Here is a 21,962-nt window from a genome sequence, read left to right on the forward strand (position 1 = left end):
TCTCGCTATGTTGCTCAGGCTGGTCTCAAACTCCTGGCCTCAAGCGATCCTTCTGCTTCAGCTTCCCAAAGTGCTGGGATTACAGGAGTGAGCCACTGCACCCAGCCTCAGGCTGACATTTTTTAAAATGTTTCTTATAAGTAATTACATTTATCAAAATGTTTAAATCCTACCCTCAGAAGTTAGGGTTCTATGTCCTCCTGTATCCACATTCATCTTGGCACCACCACTGTCCCACCCAAGCAAAATTCTCCTTTTCAAGAGAAAAAATCTCACTTTACCTTACTATACCTGTAAGTAAAGGCATAGAAAAAAAAAGTAAAATTCTTGACTCATCTACACCGTGTTGAAAACAGAAGTGTGTGTTCTGTTAGCTAAACGGGCCTGGAGGAAGCGTGGCGGGAAGGCTGGATCCCCGCCGCAGGGGCTGCGGGGCTGTAGCTGCCTGCGGGCCGGGCAGGGCCCCGCGCACGCCCTCCTTCCGGGTGGCCGCGGGCCCCGACCCCAGGCTGCCGTCAGTCAAGCGGCGGCCGCGCTTACCCTTCTCCCACCCGGGTGGTCCCAGAACTGGGGCAACAATGGCCGGCTCTGTGTGGCCGCGTCCTGGGGCCAAAGCAGTCGGGACGTGTCACGCCGAGGGCGGGCTCCGAATGAATACGCTGACAAAATAAGAACGAAGGGAGAGCGAGGGAGGTGATCTGCAGCGTCTGAGAGGGAAAGCAGGAGATGAGATGAGAAATCTACGGGATCCGCGAGACGGCGTCCGGGGAGCGAGCCTCATAGTGGCCACCAGGGGGAGTGCGGAGCTCACCTCGGGCCGATTTCGCGGGGAGCCCTGAAGGGAGCTGGGGCACTTCCTCTTAGAGATCTCACTTGGGTAACATCGAATTCCAAGTCTGCAGTGCGGAGAGGGAGCAATCTGTGAAAGCCATCAAGCCAGGTTTAAAATTCCTCAGTGCCCCCGTGTCATTTTTCCCTCTGTTCACCCTGCTTCTTCAATAGCCTCCCCAGAGGACCCCCTTCCTTTCTGGGTTTCCTGTTTTGTCTCCCTTGTGCCTCACCTCTCTTCTCTCCCATCTCCTCTTTCGGATTCTCATCTCCCCATTCTGTCACTTACATGTTTGCAGCTACAGACAGGTACTCAGAAGGTGGCATGGTAACATTTTCATGCAGGTCATGCCTCATCGTGCCCACAAAACTGCTGTCTCAAACTTCAATTTTGAAACATTCACAGCATGCCGAATTCCACATATAAGTAGAGTTGTCAGATAAAATACAAGACACCCAGTTAAATTTGAATTTCAGGTAAATAACAATGTTTTAGTATGAGTATTAAATAACAAATAATGTGGTGGTATAAGTATGCAAAATACTACATGGGGCATCCTGTAATTTTATGTGTTAATCTGGCAACCCTCTAGACACATGAAATATGGAACTCAGAACAATTTATATTTGCTTCAATGAAGCTGATATTACAGGTGAAAGAGGTTGCTTGGAGTGGGGGGATCTTCATTATAAAATAATCACCCCCATTTTGAATTTCTCTCTGAAAGCAAAAACATGCTTTAAAAAGCAATTTAGATCTAACATTTCCTACTATTAATTGTTCTGATGACATTATCACTTATTATGTGCTTGTAAATCTTGTGGCCATAGTTAAAAAGCTTGATGAATCACCTTTAGGATTTCACAAAACTGTTTTGAATAAATTAAGCAATACCTCAGCTATCCATAGTTGAGATATTTAAGACTGACATCTGCTTTTGTTTTCTTCCCTCTCCTATTTTCTTCTTTCTTTCTCTCACTCCTTACTTCTACCCTCCCCACTGCCCCAACATAAAATATTTTCTGTAATCCATTACAGGGCTGAAAATTTTGGCATTCACATATTGTTCTCCAAAGATGGACACATTTTTTTCATTTGGGGGGCACCTATTAGAAAAGCATCCATATTTTTTCATATTGTGCTGTTCAAAGTTGATTATTTTCCAGTCTCTGTAAAGTTGAGAATGAGGCATTTTTCAGTCTCTTCAGGGAACTCCAGCCTCCATGAATGGGAATCATTCCCACAAAAACCCCCTTTTTAAGCCAAGTCTGAAGGATATGAAAAAACAGGACCCAAATGACACCGCAGAAGGGGAACAAAATCAAATCATAAACTCTTTCCAATAATGACATATGCAAAATCATGTAAAGATGGTAGTGAGTGTCCTAGAAGATGGTGTCAGATGACAACTTTTTTATTTCTTTTCCAACTCTTTAGCTTCAGAGGATCATAAGTCCTGGAAGCAGCCAGCCAGGAGCTTCCAGACATAGCTGTCACAGGGGAAAATAAAGACCATTTGGAAGTCAGCTCAGCCCTGCACAATGAACTGATGACTGGCCTGCCCTGGGGAGAACTCAGCACGCAAAGATTTTTGTCGGCAACACAAACCCCTGAATGCTATAACCAAATTCCCCTGCCCTTGGCACTCCAGTGCCTCAGTGAGGCGTTCTTTCATTTAAGCCCATGAGGAGCTGTTAGCTAAAGAAGTGGAAAACAAACATGAGAAAGTCAGCAGGCATGTTAGAAAACTCACATGGCTAGACTAAAAATAGCTTTATGCTTCCTAAAACTTAAAGGCCTTCCGCTTCAGAGTGGTGGTTGAACTCAAACTTCTACACAGGGATGGGTTGAATCCAGACTTGTTACACCTGAACTCTTAAGCAGTTCAGAGACCCTGGCTGGTCCATTCCCTGCACCTCAGCATCCTCATCCGTAGATGTGGGGATTGCATGAAACCTACCGTCTCCAAACCAACTTTCATATCAAGTGTCTGTGTGTTGGAGGGGATGCTAGCTAGAGTTAAAATGCTTAAATGGTCAACTGCCCTTGGCATATGATAGGTTAAACTTCAACTTCCCCATCGTAAATGGGTATCATAATACCTTCTTTACTATGGTGTAATGAGAATTAAATAGATAATAACTAGATATAAAATTCTCAGCACAGTTCCTGGCACTCAGGGAGATTCTTAAGATGTTCAGAACAACCCTGGCTCAGTAGGGAGGAAGAGGCACGGGGTGACGCTGGAGGAAGAGAGAGTGGCTCCCGGCGCCATCTGGGCCTGCTGTGAGCTGGAAGGAACTCCTCGAGGAGGCCACAGACCTACATTGCCCGGGGCGGGGGGGGACGCTTTGCGGAGGTCGTCACCCCTGGAAACAGGCATCATGAGACACTGCCAGGCCTCTTCACGGAGGGGCCCGGGCCTCTGCGCCCGGGGCGGCCCGGCAACCCCTGCTCGCCTCCGCAGAGGCCTTTTGTCCCGCGGGCTCTCCCAGCGGCCCCGCGCTGCGTGGCGGTTTTGTGAAGGGCACAATCCGATGTTCTGAGGAGACCACCCAGCTTCCTCTCCCAGAGTCTACCAGAGAACAAAACCGCCCCTTCGTGTGCCAGCGACCTCCCTTTCTGCCAGGCCCCCTCCCACTGGCCTCCTCCCTGCCCTGCCAAGCGGGGACGGAGAGCCAGCCAGCCCCGGCCCGGTGGGAACCCAGCTGATGGTGCGCTTATTAGCTGTCCTGAGCGCGGGGACAAACTCTCTGTGCCTGGGCCGCTGCTGCCACCCTGCGGCCAAGACCTTTCTCTAGGCCCGGATGGCCCAGAGCAGCTCAGACCAGACCACGTGCAAACAGAAGCGCTTACAGCAAACTCCTCCCTGAGGGGCTCAAGGAAGGCTGGAGAGCCAGGAAACAGTTCCGAAGTCTGAAGGAAAAAGAAACTCACGATCCGTGGCCACAGCACTGATTCTCAAAGTGTGGTCCCACAACCAGTATCAGCATTCCCTGAGAACTTAGAAATGCAAATTCTCAGACATCACCCTAGACATACTGAATCATAAACTCAGAGGGTAGACCCCAGCAATCTGTTTTTTGGTTTGGGGGAGTTTTTTAGAGATGGATCTTGCTGTGCTGCCCTGGCTGAAGTGCATTAGTTATTCGCGGGCACAATCATAGCGCACTACAGCCCGGAAGTCCTGGGGCTCATGTGATCCTCCTGCTAAAGCCTCCCAAGTAGCTAGGACTACAGGTGCATGCCACCTTGCCCGGCCCAGCCATCTGTCTTAACAAGCCGACCAGGGGATTCTGATGCACACCCAAGTTTGAGAACCACTGGTCTAGACTCTAAAAAGAAACGGACGTCAGAGTTGACAGAGCAGGACACTAATCTTGGCTTTGCCTATGAGCTGTGTGACCTTGGGCAAGTTTCTTAACCTCTCCTTGCCTCCTCTGATTCCTATAATGATGAAAATCATTCCTAATTTCCAGGATTGTTGAGGATTAGATCAGAAAGAAAGGTGAAGTCACTGACATATATACGTGCTTGATAAAAGGTGCTTGCTTCAGGTGTTATTATAATGGGGTCATAAATGTGCCCGCATTAACACTAGAATGTACGGAGAAAACACAATTCCTCCTTTCATTTATTTAGCAGGTATTTATGGGATGCCTACTGTAATGGGCAATGTGGATAAAGCCCCTCCCTCCAGGGAGGTACATTTTATTATCTGTGTAATATAGGTTGCTATGGACTGAATTGTGTCCTCCCACCCTTCACCAACATTCGTATGTCAAAGCCCTAACCCCCAATGTAACTATATTTGGAGATGGGGCTTATAGGAGGTAATTAGGGTTAAATGAGATCACAAAGATGGGGTCCAAATCCAATAGGATTGGTGGCTTTCCAAGTACAAGGAGAGAGAGAGAGATCTATCTTTTTCCACAAGCACACACCAATGTGAGGACACAGTGAGAAGGCAGCTGTCTGCAAGCCAGGAAGAGGGCCCTACCAGAAATAAGTCATGCTTAGAGGGTCAGAGGGTCAGACAGAGGCATCCCAGTGAAAGCAACACTGTACACTGATGTATCTTCCTCTCCCTACACCTCTGCCAGGCAGTTCATCCAGCAGGCTGCTTTTGACCATCTATGTGGCTGAGCTACACAAGCGGGATTACTCTATTCTTAAAGATTCCCAGTTGCTGGTTTTAGAACTTAATCCCCCTTCCACATTAGAAATGCCCTCCTTTAGTGAAATTGTAAAGTTCTCTTACCACATATAATATAAAAATCTTCAAGTACAGAAGGGAAAGGCATATATAGCCTGGGCTGGGCATAGTGGCTCACACCTATAATCCCAGCAACTCAGGAGGCCAAGACAGGAGGACTGCTTGAGCCAAGGAGTTTGAAGCCACAGTGAGCTATGATCGTGACATTGTACTCCAACCTGGGCCACAAAGCGAGACCTTGTCTCTAAAAAAGAGAGCAAGAGAGAGGAAGGAAAGAAGGAAAAAAGGAAGGGAGGGAGGGAGGGAGGGAGGAAGGCTGTTGTGTAGCAGGTACCTCACAACGATCCTGTGAATAGATATAATTCTCTTCATTTTACATATGAAAATATTGAGGTTCAGAAAATAAGTAACTTACTCAAGGTAAAAATCTCAATTTGCATCTCTCTCCAAATCCAAAGCAGGTGTTTTTCCCCTTAGACTGTTTTAACCATGGAAATTATGTCTGGTCAAGCACTGCAAACCGAGAACTTCATCTGAAACATACTGTGGTAATATCTCCTAGGCCAGTGTTTTTCTTTTTCTTTTTTTTTTTTTTTTATTTTGAGATGGAGACTCGCTCTGTCACCCAGGCTGGAGTGCAGTGGCACTATCTTGGCTCACTGCAACCTCCGCCTCCCAGGTTCATGCCATTCCCCTGCCTTAGCCTCCTGAGTAGCTGGGACTACAGGCACCCACTACCATGCCCAGCTAATTTTTTTGTATTTTTAGTAGAGAAGGGGTTTCACTGTGTTAGCCAGGATAGTCTCGATCTCCTGACCTCGTGATCCACCTGCCTCGGCCTCCCAAAGTGCTGGGATTACAGGCGTCCCAAAGTGCTGGGATTACAGGCGTAAGCCACTGCACCCGGCCTAGGCCAGTGTTTTTCAAACTGTAGGTTGTCAGTTTAGAGGGTCCTAATTAGCATTTTTTAGTGAAGGAATAGAGCAGAATAGAACAGAAAATATCACATGTATTAAAGTATTGTTTCAGGAAATTTTTATTATAATTTTGCACATGAGCGTATAGGCTTGTAACTTGAGTAACTTCCATTTCATGATTAACAAGTGTAAAGCCACAGTTCCAAGCTTTTTCTGATCAATAACCAATCACCAATCAATAATTTTTCCACCCCTTGAATTCAAGAGTTTGACTATCTTGCTGTTTCCAGAACTGATCACCTTCAAGGAGATTTTATCTTCCAAATACAAATTGTTTCTTAGGAAGTGATGCTGTGGACTTTCATCTTAAAGAGCCAAGTGTTCTACCACCATACATTTCCAAATTCAGTTCTGGGTTCTGTAATATATGTTCTTCTGACCTAGCCTTCCAAAATCACCCCACACTGATGAACGTGAAGATGGGCACCACGACCAAGTTAAGCTTCTCTTAGACAGTACCTGCTGGTGCTGCTTGCCAAATGAATAAGCATGCCCTGCCACCTGGCTCTAGAAACAACCAAGTGGAGGAATCTCTTGTTAGCACTGACATCTGGTGGTCACTGAGAGGCCAGCACCCCAGCATCTTGAACTTAAAGAAAAGTATGCACCTGGGAACCAGGCACCAACCCCGATGATTCCAGCGGAATTGATTCCTCGTCCCCCTCCTCTCCTGGACCACCTACCTTCTCCACGCAGCTGGACTCAGCAAGGTGGAGGGAAAGAGCAAGAATTTAGAGTCGGATGCAGCCAGGGTCCACAGCCTAACACGTGATCCTGGGTACATTATCTAAACTCTGTAAGACTCAGCTGCAAAATTGGGATAAGAAAACAATCTACACTGGGCATTGGGGTATCTTATTTAACTCTCAAAACAACTTCTTTGATGTTAAGTTCCAGATACCTATTAAGCATCCAAATGTTGATTCCCTTCTTCCTTCTGTCATTTTAGTTAAGGCACGCTCTATTCCTTCAAAGTCTAGAGTCCCACTTCCTTTCTATCATTTTTTGTCTGGCTTACTCCATTGAAATAATAGCTAATATTTATGGAGTGCTTACTGTGAGCCACGTGTTGTTCTGAGATGTACACTGTTAAAATCGAGCTATGTCAGCCCTCTGAAGTCAAGACTGTCATCTTCCCTCTGTTTTATTGATGAAGAAAATGAGGTGGGGTGAGTTTAAGCAGGTTGCCCAAGGCCACAAGTCTTGGGACTAAATTTTTAAACCCAGCACTGTAGCTCCAGAAGGCACACTCTTAACTTTTCAGCTGAATTTGACTCTTTGCATTCTGTTGTAATAATAGCTAATGCTTATTGAGTGATTATTAAGTGCTGGGTTCTTATATATATTATCTCATCTAATCTTTACAAAAACCTATGAGATAGTTATTATCATTATCTTCATTCTACAGATGAAAAAAACTGAGGTTAAATGATCCGCCTGAGGTCACGAAGTCAACAAATAGTGAAATTGGAATTCCAACTTGGATTGTTGGATTCTGTAGTCTTTGGCCTTAACCATCCTTCTCCTGGAGGGGATGCTGGAGTCATGTAGTTCCAGCCTCCCAGTGAGCCTGTGATCTCGAAGGCAGAGCAGTCTCTGCTGGTAGAAGGCACTTCCTTGCCAGATGGTTGATGACAGTGATAGCGATCTGGCTACGCTGGTGAGGCCAGTCCTACCTTTGTGGCTGCACAGTAGTGCAGCTTCAAGGAGAGGTCAATAGAAAAGGCCTCGATGACTCTCAGGTGACTCTCAGTGGATTTCCTGTCCAGGGTCTAAAGGCAAGGGACAATAATACTGACACTAAGAGAGCTCTCAATTCAATGTGCCATCCCTGACATGGGTTCTTGTCATTCCCTTAATTTAAACTCTGCAGTGGCTTCTCATGGCTCCAGGATAAAGTATAAATGCCTGTATGGAGTGTCAGGGTCTCCGATTACTGAACCCCTGCTTCCCTCTCCATCGTCATTTGCAGTCCTCGCCTCTGTTGGAAGGAAATAGCCACAGAACGAACTTGCCCCCCATGGCACTGTGCTCTCATAACTCCAGGCCTTAGTTACACATGCTGGTCCTCACCTGGAAACGTCATCTCCCTACCCCAACTGTCCCCTTGCACCCCAAACCACTCGGCCCACCTCCTTGCTGACTCCAACTCCTACTTCAGTGGAGGCAGCAGGTGCTTCAGGAAGCCTTTCCAGATCCCTCTTTGTTCCCCTTGGCCTCCCAGGTTACTGATATCAAGGCAGAATGTGGTCTGTCTCCCACCGACTATATGCTTCTTTAGGGCAAAAAGTGGGTTTCTTAAAAAACCATTGCACCCCAGTGCCTGGCACAGAGTAGAAAAATAAATTTAACTATATATATATATAATATATAAATATATAATATATAATAAAATTATATATTATACATATAATATATTATATACATATATATTATATACATATAATATATATATGTATTATATACATATAATATATTATATACATATACATACATATAATATATAATAAAATTATATATTATATGTATAATATATAATAAAATTATATATTATATATAAAAATTTATATATAATATAATATATAATAATATATATAATATATATAATATATAAATTTTTATATATAATATATATAATATATAAATTTTTATATATAATATATAAATTTAAATATATATATGTATGTAAAATGGTGAATTTCAAATGACCATTGTTAGCATCTATTTGAGTGCTGCGCACTTACCCTTCCATTCTTTCCCAGTACAGGTGTTACTGACATTTTTGGTGAGACGATTCATAAGGTGGGATTGCCCTGAGAATTGCAGGCATTTGACATCCCTGAGTCCTGGACACCAGATGTTGGTAGGTCCCTACCCCTCTACCATCCCCATCACCCTTTCTCATTTTCCACCTTTTCATCCTTGTTGCTGTGACAACGAAAAATACACCTTTACATATTTTTTAACGTCCTGGCAGAGGTACCTTCCTCAGAACCACTGTAGCTAAAAGGTGTTTCCGATTTGGACGGAACATACTTTCCTTGAATTGGGCATTCACAATGTTTATGGAAAGTTTAAATTTCATCTCTAATGCCATTGCTTCTGTATATTTATTTATACATTCTGTATATTTCTAATGCCATTGCTTCTGTATATTTATTTATACATTCTGTGTATTTCTAATGCCATTGCTTCTGTATATTTCACCTCTAATGCCATTGCCTGTCATGTGTAAGCTCCGGGAGACCCTCTTGGGTGACAGTGAACTTGAGCTGTGTAGCAATGACATTATCATGATATGAGTCTGCCCATGATAGGGATAAAGGGTAAGGAGGGGAGAGGAACCCAGAGATACAAAAATGTTAATCACATTATCAGGGCAGGGATGACAATAGTATTCACCTTTTCTACTTGACCAACTTAATGAAAACAGTAAAATTCTTTTGGGGAATTCTCAGTATCCATTGTTAACATCAATTACAGAAGCAGTAGACATCAGGTCTGTGTCAGGAGCAAATGGCTGACCTGAAGAGATGCCTTATGTGCTTTGAAGGTAGAGCTGGGAGGGCTTACAAGTTATGTTGAATATTTGACATTGCTGATACCCAGTTGTTTGGGGAAAGTAAAAATCCTTCCTCTGATTGACTGGTGGTCTCAGTTTCCTTCTCTGCAATGGGGATTTTTTTTTTAATGCTTCTCTTTCTAACTGAGTAGAGCAAGGGGAAACCTCAGGAATTTCAGAAATGAATGTACCATTCACCTTTCTATTTTGAAGGCTAACTATTGCTTAAGTCAGGCCTTGTATCTTGATTATCAGTGTCAGCACATCAAAGTGTTAAGTATGGGACTGTGTTATGAAAAAGACCATGAAACTCTACCATCATTTCTTTTATACTCATAGGCACTGATCACTTCAATCAAGATAAAACACCTTGTTTAAAACAATTAGTTTGACAATACATGTATAAGCAGAGCCTTAAATTGTAAATGTGTTCATTTTCTTCTTCCCTACTACAGATATTAAATAATAGAGACAAGAAAAGTAGGTGGAAGATGATTCCAAGTAATTTTGGGGCATTATTACAAAGTGAAGCTGGTGAGATTTTTGTCTTTTTGACAAATTCAAGGAAGCCTGCAGAACAAATCTTGTTTCAGGAGTACATTTTCACTTAGATGTCCTCTAAGTAGAAATGCATTACTCCTAGAAAGAAAAATGAAAGTTCTTCAACTGCCGAAGACAAAATGACAGATTTGGCTTCCAGCAATACATTCTTGACAGCTACTAGAGTTTCAGGAAAAGAAAATAAGAAAATTAAACTTGACAGAAATGAAGAGGGGGAAAAAAGAAGGAATTTTTTCTAGTTAGCATCTCAATGTCTTTGGAGGGATTTTAGCGCAATTCCATAACAGACCACTTAAGCATCTCCTCCATGTTCCCCTATAGATGTGAATGTTATTTTAATGGAGCTGCCACCCTATAGACAACAGGTGGTATCTACACGTGAGTTCACAGACTGGCTGCATGATGACTTACTTGCTCAAGAGAACTTGAGAACAAGCAGGAGCCACGACCCGCTTGGAAATGAATTGTACAGCTTTCCATCAGACTTCATGTCTGTAAACTTAAGAATATACTTCTGCAGAATTTTGCAAAAGCCTATGCTCAAGTTTGGGCTTCAGATGGAGGAGCTTGTTTTTTCCATGTTTGGACAGCTATGCGATCCAATATGGCAGGAGCTATTAAAATGTAAATTAATTTAACTATGTTATTTAAATAAATTACTTAAATTAATTGGTTGATTATATTTAACATGCAACTAAAAAGTCAGTTCTTCAGTCACAATAGCCATGTTTCAAGGGCTCAAAATCCACATGTGGCTAGTGGCTACCACGTTGGACAGCGTGCATACAGAACGTTGCCATGATGGTGGAAGGTTTTATTCACTGAGTTATCTCTGAGCTCAGGACACAGTCATGGATAGTGAAGGGTGGGAATTGGGAGTGAAGTGGCACAAAAGGAATAAGCTGGGGAGAAGAGGTTGCAGCAGACTTCTGTGAGCAACCAGAAAGAAATTCAAATCAAGAAATAATTGCTAGCCCAGGCATGGTGGTTCATGCCTGTAATCCCAGCATTTCGGGAACCGAGGCAGGCCGATCACTGGAGCCCGGGAGTTTGAATAGCTTGGCCAACATGATGAAACCCTGTCTCTACCAAAAAATACAAAAAATTAGCCAGGCATGGTAGCACGTGCCTGTAGTCCCAGAAGCTACTCAAGAGACTGAGTGGGGAGGATCACTTGAACCCAAGAGGTGGAGGCTGCAGTGAGCCAAGATCATGCCGAGGCACACCAACCTGGGCAATACAGCTAGATCTCATCTAAAAAAAAAAGAAAGAAAGAATTGCTAATTGCCAACGCATAACCACAGAACCTGAGGGAAACATAGAAGAATAAAAGAGATGTAGTCCCTGCCCTCAGGAAATTCAGAGTAGGACAAAAGAAACAGAAATACCCACTACAAAACCACTTTAATACAAGTTCCAGTGAAAAAAAGGACATCTCAGGAGAGAGTGATTGAGGAGCTCATGGAGTTATAAACAGGAATTAAAGATGAGATCATTAAATGGCTGAAGGATGGGCAAAAAAGGGGACCAAGGGGTAGGAGAGGAGGAGAGGACTCCACAAGGGAGATGACAGGGATTGGAGGGAAATGCAGGGGTGTAAGTGCTGGCAAACACAAGCTTGATGTGGAGCCAGGCAGGCAGAGGGTGTAGACACCCCAGGATCACCAAGAACCGCTTTTTATTCATCTCTCACCACTACATTTGAAAGACATTTATTCTTATTATCGAAATGATGGAATAGGCATGTGTTTTGGACTCAGAAAGTCTTGGGTTTGCACCCTAGCTCTACTACTATGTACCAGCTATGTGACCTTAGACAACTTACCTACCCTCTCTGAGCCTACCTTTTCTTCCTCATCTACAGAACTGGGAAATGATAGCTATTTCTAAATACTGTCACGATGATTAAATGATGTGTGTAAAAGTGCTTAACAGAATGCCTAGCAAATAGTAGATATTCAACAGGGTTAGTTTCCCTTCCCTTTTCTGAAGGCAGTGGCTACATCTGCAGACTTTGGGGGCAGACTGCTTGGTTAAACTCCACTCTGCCTCTCATGCCTGCTGTGTGATAAGTGGGCATGTTGCATTCCAACAGAGGCATTCCCAAGTGACAGGTGAGTGTGGACATGTTACAGCTTAAGCCTGAGCACACCACTGTTTGCAGCAGGAATAGGAACTATTGGCAAAATCACTTGGTAGGATTCCATTCACACTTCTTATGTTAAGGATAAATGTTTGCCAGTTAATCTCACAGTAACAATTTGAGAACGATGGGAAGAAATCTTGAAGCAACCACTCAGAACAATTGGTGAGGGAGAAGGGGCACTCAACAGGGTTTTATTTACACTTGTATGGTCAGATCTACTGCAATCTGCACCCGTAGTGACACCTCACGGCGCTCCCTATTGGTTTACACTTTTAGAACTTAATCACATACATGTTGGGCTTACAGTGTTATCTCTTCTATAACAGATAATCTGCTTCCTTTTCATTTATCTTATCTCCCAAGCCAATATCCAATTTTCTTGAAGGCAAAAGCTGAGGATATGCTCTTTCTATCCCAGGTCATACCTAGCACAGTCCTGAACTTGCTGTAGAAAGGAGAAAAAGAGAAAGGAAGGAAAGAAGGAGAAGCTTGTATTCATGTTTGAAATCTGAAATAAATAGATGTTTGATAATAAAATGGCCCTACTGGGCAAGACTCACACGGTCCATTACAGTCTAACATTTGGTGTCAAGTGCTGTGTTGTGGCACAGTCTGGGCCATCTTCATGTCAGTCTCAAATAATCAAGACTGTATCTTGGAAACATGCTAGAAAAATCCTTTAAGGTTCTACAGCCGTTTCTTGTTCTAAATTATTTTAAAGAGATACAATAAATGTTTTTGCTCATATTTTATATGTTTTTTAAAACAGTATATGAGTTCATTTTCTTGCAAAAGATTTGAAAAATAGGGAAATATAAAAGTAAACCATAGAAGTTGCCTTCACACTTTCATCTCACTCCCACCCCCCTGACAAGCCCTGTTAACTATTTACTGTGTTTCCCTGAAGTAATCTAACTCACTAGGTTCAAGTTAGATCCATGCATTAGTATCCTGTGGGTGCTGTAACAAATCATCATAAATTCAATGGCTTAAAGCAACAGAAAAGTATTCCCTCACAGTTCTAGAGGCCAGAAATCCAAAATCAGTATCACTGGGGCAAAATCAAGGTGTTAGCAGGGCCATTCTCCCTCCAGAGGCTCCAAAGGAGAATCCGTTCATTGCCCCTTCAGCCACTGGTGGCTGCTGACAATCCTTGGCTTGTGGCCACATCACTCCCCTCTCTGCCTCCACGGTCACATTGCCTTCCCCTCTCCTGCGTGTGTCAGATCTGCTTCCTACTTAGAAGGATCGCACTGTGGTGACATGTAGGGCCCACTGGATAATTCAGGATCATTTCTCCACCTGGAGATTCTTCATTACACCTGCAAAGACACTTTTTCAATATGTCATAACATTTACAGGTTCCAGAAATTTGAATCTGGTACCTTCAGGGGCTATTATTCAGCCCACTCCAGTAATTTGTTTTGTGTTTTGAAAAAACAGTGAAGTCTTCCTTCAAAAATTAATGACAATAATAATAACAAAACTGCTGTTGAGACCATGTTCATGTTACTACAACTAGGAAAAGTTAATATTCTGATGAATCTCTAACATCCCTCACCACTTTCCTCTACTTAATTATACTCCCTTTGAGATCATCTGAAAAAAGTGGGATGTTCTCAGGTAAATATGCAGCTGATAATTTAAATTCAGTGCCTCAAGATACTGTTTTTAACCATCCTTTCTGTCTTCCCTTTCACAAGGGTAACTTGACTCCCAGTGCTCCCAGCCCCTTCCATCCTGTTGCATCAGTTTCAACTATGGTTGTTCTAGCCTCATTGTCAGAGCACGTGATGAAAAATCATTAGCATCTGATGCAAGGCTGTGCTCCCTCAGTGCGCTCGAGTTGGCTCCGTGCCCCCATGTGGAAACTGGGCTGCCTGGCAGTGGACCATGTGCCAGTCCCAGGAGCCCCAAAGATTCTGACTTTGAAAGCAATCTTCAGGGCTTTACCTGGGAAGTAGAAGGACTCCGGAGAACTCTGTACACAGGTGAGTTCACTAGGACGGTGAGCAAAGTGGAGGTAATGTACACTCCAGGAGGAAGAAAAAAACAAAACAGAAACCCCAGCCTCCACTGACCAACCTTCCTCTCCTGATTTCCCACTGAAAAGGTTGAATCTTCCAGAGACAATCTGGAAGTTCTTGCCTGGGGAATGTACAGTGTAGAGACTTGACACTTTCGTTTTCTTATGTAATTATGCATTGAAAATGAAGCTTAATATTGAGCCGATAAGGATAAGTTGAGTGCAAAACTTAACACCTTCCTACATCTTATGCCCTTACTCATCCTGGCTCCATCTCACCAGTATCTATTTTACTTTGGGGAAGGAAGCAGTTAAATTTCAATATGAAACAACAGCTCCCAGAACTTTCATTACCACCAGTAATTACTGCTCAGGGAAAGGATAAATAATAATAATAATAATAAAGCATAACTCCATTTCCCCATAATCTGCCTGCCAGTTCAAGTGGCCAACATAATATTTACAATATATTTTAAGTCAAGCATGAAAAAGTTGAGAATACCAATAAACTTTATTATTTGGAGTGCTGACAGAGAACATAATAAAGCAATTAAACACCATGTCAGAACGGGTTCATTACACAAATATGCCCATCCTCCTGGAGGGCTGTTGGGCAGAATAAGTGAGGTAATGTATCTAGGGTGCTCTGCACAGTGCCTGGCAAGTGGTAAAGGCCTGATAAATAGCAGCTAGCGCTATTCTTAGCACAACAGTGGGGCCCACATGGAAACTCCACCCAGTAGTAGGAAAAGGGAGGAAAAGATATGAGAAAGAATGCACAGTAAGAGGTGAGGAGGGAGAGAAAAAGAAGAAGAAAAAGAGAGACCAACAATCAGACAGACAAGTGTCACAAGTTTCCGGCAGGATCACTTCTACCCTGGATGCATAATCCAAAATGACCATTTTATCTGATTGTTAACGCCTCCAATTGAGCTAAAATTGTTATACTTTTTATTTATGTCAGAAAACATTTTCCAACTGTGGAAATGCAGTTAGCTCTATTTATTTTCTTTTCTTTACAAAAATGAAAGACCCAGGTGATGATTTTTTTCCACTCTTCATCCTTGAGATTCATTTCTGGTTTTATGGTTTCATGGACCATTTACCTACCTGGAATATCTGGAAAGTGTGCCTGATTGGGTAAAGCTTTCTTTTCCTGGTCGGCAACCAAGACCTCCCTTGATTGCCATAGTGAAATAAGTGAAATCTGCACCACCACGCCTGCCCTTTCAATGTGCTGGATTAAAATAAATTGATGACGCTCATCACCAATCTTTTGCTGAAGACAGGGACATCAACATTAATATTCTTGTTTGCTTATTTGTGTCCTGTATTGGTCCATGGAGAAGTTGAAGAGCTTTTCAACAAGAACATATACAATACTATTGTAAGTTAGAATAAAGAATCAGCAGCAACAGGGGCAAAATAAATAAAAATAGAAGGTTGAGACTGAGAAAAGCCCATTGTGACTGAAATTTAGCTGCAGAGAGAAGTATCTAGGCAGCCTGAGCAGCAACCTGGGAGCCAGGGCCCAGGAGGCCAACCTGGGGATTGGAGAGAAGGAAACAGCAGGAGCCTCTGGAATCATCAGGAGGACTGCAGGGCAGAGCACACAGAGGGGAGGTCGAAAAGCCTGAGAGTCTAGACAGAGACAGCCAGTGAGCCAGAGATACCCAACTTTGGTCTTGTTATTGCAACTTAACTCCGCCCCTCATCCCCCTTTAGTGTGGCCCCAGGGTAATATAGATTACTAGTTTCCAGTCAAGAACTCAGTGCGTAGGGAGCCTGAGATGCTGGTTAAGGCAGATCCAGATGCTCTTGAGATCAGATCAGCAAGTGGCAAAGTGAGCATCTGCAGGGTCTCCCATGAGCAAAACCAGGAATTTCCTGGAGAAACAGAGTCTGCTCTAGCATGGCAACAAATGAAGGCTAAGCTTGCAGCATTCTATACCAGGGGTCATGGCTCTGATGTTCTTGGCATGGAAAATACTTAAATCGGGTCTTACCAGTCATTCAGCAAGGTCACAAAAAAAAGTCTCAGAAATACCCTCATGAGCAACAGCTCCCCAGTGAATCTGCCTGGATGAATTAGCTGCACAATGTGCCCCCAGAGGAACTAGATGAAGAAGCCTGCAGCAGGTGGGTACTAGATATGAGGCAATCCATTTTGGAGGACATCTGCCAAAAGAATAATTTTCAATTTAGGATGGTTAATATTGAATCACTCTTTTAAAAAAAAAAAAAACAATTAGCTAGCAGGACCACCTATGTGCTGTAGGCCTCTCCGGGTCCCTACTATGAGGCTACAGATCAGCAAACTGGAACGTTTGTATGTTTGCATTCTCCCATCATCTGTAACCAGGCATCTGGGTGACTGCAAAGAAGTTTCCAATCATTAAAATATGACTTTGCAAATAGGTGACAGTGGCAAGGCACAAATCACAAATTTATCCAATTTCTTAGCAATTGATTCTGGCTTGGCTAACCCTACTTCTTATGTAAGTATGAATATACTGTGCACCAGGCTTCCTATCACATCTGAATTAATAGCATAATGATTTTTGAGTGCTATGAACCTTCCAATTGCCTCTTCTGATTAAAAAACTGTGCGGGAGGAATCCACTAGGGTACCTCTTCCCCAGTGTTCTTGTCCTTTATTATCTCAGGATAAGTAGAATAATGGCCCCCCAAACATATCCACATCCTAACCCCTGGAACCTATGCATATGTTAGGTTACATGGCCAGAGGGAATTCAAGGTGAAAGTGAAATTAAGTTGTTAACCAACTGATTTTGAAATGGGACATTCTCTGGGGTTTTCCCAGTGGGCCCAATGTAATCACAGGGTCCTTAAAAGTGGAAGAAGGAGGCAGGAAAGTCAGAATCAGAGAGATGGCATTGCCAGAAAGACTCAACTAGCCTTTGCTGGCTTTGACGATGGCAGGGAGCGTCTAGAAATCAGAAAAGGCAAGAAAACAGATTCTCCCGTAGAGTCTCCAGAAAGGAACACCACTCTGCCAACACAGTGCTGATTTTAGCCCAATTTCTAATTTCTTACTGTAAAATAGTAAATTACTACCTTACTAGTATGTTATTTCTCCCGAACTGCAACTCCTACATAACCGGAGAGTTCACCTCTCTCTCTTCCCAGATGGCAGTGGTTCGCCAACCTTGGCTGCGCATTGGAATTCCTTGGGAATCTTTCAAAACACTGAATCCTGGGGCCCAGACCCAGAAAGTCTGGCTTAATTGTTTTGGAGACTGCCCCAAAATTAGGAATTTTAAAAGCTCCCCTGACAATTCTAACGTGCAGGTGAGTTTTAGCACTGTCATTAACTCCTCAGTATCTCAACAGTTTTTAGTCTCATGCTCTTCAGGCCATAACTGTTTCCTATCAAAGGCTGATGAAAGAACAATAAAAGATATAAACTGACATACAATTGTTGACAGATTTCTCTCCATAATAAAGAGGGCATAACCATGATCGATAGTGGAGAAGCCATACTTGAACCTTGTTTGCTTCTCACATAAAATGTTGGCACAGGACATTGGGTCCCTAAAGCTCTACATTGATCAGAGTTTACTTGCAAAGAACTGAATCCACTGTAGCTGGTTTAAGCAGGAAAAATATTTATTATAGGATATTAAATGGCTTACTGAATCATTGAGAGAGTTAAAGAAATAGCCTCCAAGCCATGCTTTCAGGAACAAAAGCCACAAGGTACAAATGGTTACCTTGGAGCTTCTACCTCTTGTGTGGTGTGATCAGGAAGCAGCTGGCTCTGGAATCATATACCCCCACTATGATGGGGATGCTGCAACAATGCAAAAGCTGCCATATCAGGAAGTCACACCTGCCTGCCGTGACACACACTAGCAGAAGGAATGCCCATGGCCAGCCTCTTTGTGCTCATCAATTCAGTTATCAGACACTGTTATCGATGTTAATGCTGAAAAAAAAAAATGCCTCCATGACTGTGCTTTCCAGAAAAAAAAGCCAGAGCAGCAAAAGTACAGCCTCCACCTCACTTCTGCTGTCCAGATCTTGCAAAAATATGTTTAACTGGCTCAACTTAAATGGCATTCAAAACCTTAGCTGCAAGAGAGTCTGGGAAAAATAATTTGTTTTACTTCCTAACTTTTGTAGTTGAAGAAAATTCTCTAGAAGAAAGCTTGAGTGGATATTGAGCACCAATCCACCATAAATTCCACAGACTGTTCCTCTGGCTTTTCAACATACATGCTTACTTTCTGCCTGTATTCAAAGTTCCTAACTGTCCCTTGTACTAAAAAAAAAAAAAAAAGGCACTCACTTCCCTTCAAAAGGAGAGACCCAAAGTCCTCTAAGTCTCTGCATCTATCTTTGGGTGACATTCATTTCGTCCCTAGCTCAGTCACAACCCCATCATAAATCCCATTTATATGATATTCTGTAAGATATAAATTACCTCATAAAGTTAACCAACATCAGTAGGCCATTTATAAAATTGTGAGGATGAGGGAAAGGAGAAGAGGAAAATGGTCAATATATTAAAAATATATAACAGAGAAAGGAAGAAAATATTGTTTATGATAGTTCTAGTTATTGTCACAAGGCTGTAGTTGGCACTTATAATTTTTTTCCTCCACAACCCATTATAAGTTACTTTTGCTTCAGTCAGCCCCATAGCTGGGCCAGACTACTTATCTGGTGGAGTCACCCAAATCTTGATTCCTAGTGGCTCTGAGTCCCTGGTAATCCTGATTATACTAGATTTCGGTAGTCTTCCATTAAAAGTTAATATTAAATATGTAAATTAAATATATAATACTAATATGAGGTAACTTTTACCAGTGGGAATGACATTACTTTGAGGTGCCCCACAAGATCCCTTGGGTTCCAAAAATACTCTTTCTTAGTCCTGTTACATAACAACAATCCTATTTCCCCTTGATAATTGGGATTAATCACTCTGCTGACAGAGTAGTGACCCCTCTTTTGCCTGTTGGTTCATCAACACAATTTGTCCAAAATGTTCAATGGCAATCTCAAATTCCAGTCCAATGAGACAAACTGGCATCATGTACATCCTGATGTTTTCCACTGAGAAAAACACAACATTGGCTGGGTGGTATTCCTGCCAAAATTGCATCCCCTGAATCTAATCGTGAGGAAACAACCCGCCAGACTGGGGAAAGAGGCTTACAGACATTCACAAAACAGGTCAATGTGTCCAATTTATTTTTCAGCAATTTCTCATCAATACATGGTTATTGTGAACAAACATATAGGTCATGCATATCCTCATATTCTGTGCCCATCCTGTAAGTTCTAGTCACATACGACTTCTGCACTCTTTCTTGACACCAATATTCCAATCTTTTGCCTTCCAAATTTCTGATTACCAGCTAATCCAGTGCCCATTAGCCATTACCAATGAATCTGTGTTGATCTGGACCTCTGAACATCTTTATGTTCAAGCAACATTGACAAGTTCTGCCCATTGAGAGGTTTTCTTTCCCCGACTTCAAGATCACCGCTGAGTGGTGCTATAATGCTACATCAGTTGACTTCCAACTGACACAAGAGGATGAAACTGGAAACCATCATTCTCAGTAAACTATCGCAAGGACAAAAAACCAAACACCGCATGTTCTCACTCATAGGTGGGAAGTGAACAGTGAGAACTCATGGACACAGGAAGGGGAACATCACACTCCGGGGACTGTTGTGGGTTGGGGGAGGGGGGAGGGACAGCATTAGGAAATATACCTAATGCTAAATGACGAGTTAATGGGTGCAGCAAACCAACACGGCACATGGATACATATGTAACAAACCTGCACATTGTGCACATGTACCCTAAAACGTAAAGTATAATAATAAAATAAAATAAAAAAAAGAATGTCACGCAGGTGCATCCACAAACCAGGCTCGATTTTTTTTTTCGTTTTCAGATAACTTATTCATAGGGCCCTCCGAGGAATCTATAGTTGTTGATTGAGGGAGAGGGTGATGCGGCAGGTGATGCCCTAACAGTGTGAGCCTCCCCTCCAGGCTCAGACAATACTCTGTGTCTTTAAGACCATGTAACAGTGAAAAACGAAGAATGAGAAGACCCATTCTTATAGCACAGTTAATCAACTAACACCCAGCTCATGAAAAGGAAACCAGGACTGTTTCTCAAAGGGAGAACAGTCAACTGACAAATAGGGCATGTCTTTGCTCCACAACCCCAAGGAACCACACTGTAATTCTCCTAGAGGGGCTTGCTACAGGTCCCATGCACCATCCTCATCTGATACAGACACTTCAGCCACTATTAGATCAGCTGGGTTATTAGGGCCAAGTGGTAGCACTGCTTGCTCTGCAGTCTGGACCACCTGAAAAGCCTTTTAATACTCTGGGCCCTACTCAAAGTTGGTAGCCATACAGGTAGCTCAGTAAATGGGTCCAAGCAGCACATTCAAATGTGGTATGTCTCCAAAAGCCAAAAGAGATCTGCCAAGCTTGTGCCTCTTTCACAGTGGAAGGTAAAGGAACTAGTCTTTTTTTTGGGGGGGGGGGGGAGTCTCACTCTGTCACCGGGCTGGAGTGCAGTGGTGCGATCTTGGTTTCCTGCAATTCTTCTGCCTCCACCTCCCAAGTAGCTGGGACTACACGTGTGCACCAACACGCCCAGCTAATTTTTAGTAGAGACGGGGTTTCACCCTAGTCTTTCACTTTGGATGGGGTATCCCAAAATGCTCCAGGCCACTGGTCCTCTATCAGCTTTACTGAGATGATGGGTCCTTATGTTCCTGTGATTTTTAAAATATCCTGTCATGTATGCATCTTACCAAGAACACATGCTGCTTCTTTCACCAGGCCCAATAGAATGATGTCATTAATGTAGTGAACCAGCATGATGTTCTATAGCATGGTGTGATGATCAATGTCCCTGCAAACTAAAATGTGACTGAGAACCTGACAGCTGGCACAGCTCAGAGATAAGATAGGGATAATGCACTACATCTCTGTGAAGTAAAAGACAACTGATTCTGGTATCTGTACTAACTAGAACAGGAAAAATAGTATTTGCCAAATTTATGGCTCCATACCAGGTTCCAGAAACTATATATTAATTTGACATGTGAAACAGCAAAATTGGAGTCACTGTCTGAGAAAGTTTACAGTAATCTACTGTCAATCTCCAAGACACATAGTTTTTCTGTGAGGACCAAATACATGAGTTTAATACAGATATGAGAAGAATCATCATCCCTGCCTTTCTGTTATTTCCTTGAGGTTGTAGTATTTTTTCTAGGAGGGGGTGGTGTTACCATTTTGATAGGTGAGGTAGTTGCAGCTTTCACTGGACCCTTGACAGTTAATAACCTTTACTCCCCAAAACCATTCTCCAGGTGCTGAAATGTGTACTCCAACTATGCATTCAGGAGTTGAGAAAATAATCACAAGATGACTTCACAAACCCTCTAGGATCACATCACTGAGAGATAAAATCAGACAAGAATTCTACTCATAACCTCTAGAGAACCACAGTGATATGTTTGGTCTCAGGGGATTGATGTTAATAAAAATTAGAATTCAATAAGCCTTCAAAAGTCTCAGTTTTTCCCTTCTCCCAAAGCAGAGTTGAGTTGTTAAATTGCTACAAGTTACTTAG

The sequence above is a fragment of the Nomascus leucogenys genome, chromosome 6, assembly GCF_006542625.1.
Source record: "Nomascus leucogenys isolate Asia chromosome 6, Asia_NLE_v1, whole genome shotgun sequence".
In the NCBI taxonomy this organism is placed as follows: domain Eukaryota; kingdom Metazoa; phylum Chordata; class Mammalia; order Primates; family Hylobatidae; genus Nomascus; species Nomascus leucogenys.